This window comes from Hippocampus comes, unplaced genomic scaffold, assembly GCF_001891065.2.
Source record: "Hippocampus comes isolate QL1 unplaced genomic scaffold, H_comes_QL1_v1.1 scaffold1, whole genome shotgun sequence".
Taxonomy (NCBI): Eukaryota; Metazoa; Chordata; class Actinopteri; order Syngnathiformes; family Syngnathidae; genus Hippocampus; species Hippocampus comes.
In genome coordinates this window covers 113,661-114,412 of record NW_017805010.1, presented here as the reverse complement: position 1 = coordinate 114,412, position 752 = coordinate 113,661, and positions in this window count along the sequence as shown.

Below are 752 nucleotides of genomic sequence, written 5' to 3'. Positions count from 1 at the left end.
TCGGGGTTTGAGGTGGGGGGGGGGGGGGCTTACAATATAACCACGCCTGTTGTGAAATGGAAAACTAAATGATTCTTGACAAAAACAATGATGACATTGAATTGTTTGTGTGAGACTAAAACGTGTTCCATGATGACAGGAGCATGTGGGGCCTATGTGATGAAGTTGAAAACTAAATTTTTATTTTATTTTATTTTTTATTATTATTATTAAGTGTTTCTAAAATTCCTTCACGTTTTACAAATTTTTCTTTTATTATTTTTTTTAATGTTATTTAATTTTCTTTTTTTTAGTTTACAGAAAAATGTGCAGATTGTGCTCATCGAAGACAAAATGACATGCGACAAAATTGTCTTTGACAAAGATATGTAGAGTGTATGTCATGTAATGGAGTTATGCAATTGAAGACAACGTTGACTTTTTACAAAAAACAAAAAACATCTTGGTCTAGGCTGTCTACAGCGTTTACAAAAACACATGTGATGGAATCATCTTTGAAAAGAAAAACACACGCTGGCGTCATTCACTCTTCATTGTATTTTAAATCACGACCACCTGTGATGGCATTGGACCAAAAAAAAGTTTTGGCGTAGCAAACTTTCAGACAGAGCGCTTCAAACGACAGATCGGATTTTACAATCGATTCTATGTGACTTGACTTGATGATGATGACGACATCGTCATCCCAGTGCACATTTGTGGCGACACAAAAAGCAGCCTTGCGGGGCGTGATGCTGTCAGCACTGTAATGC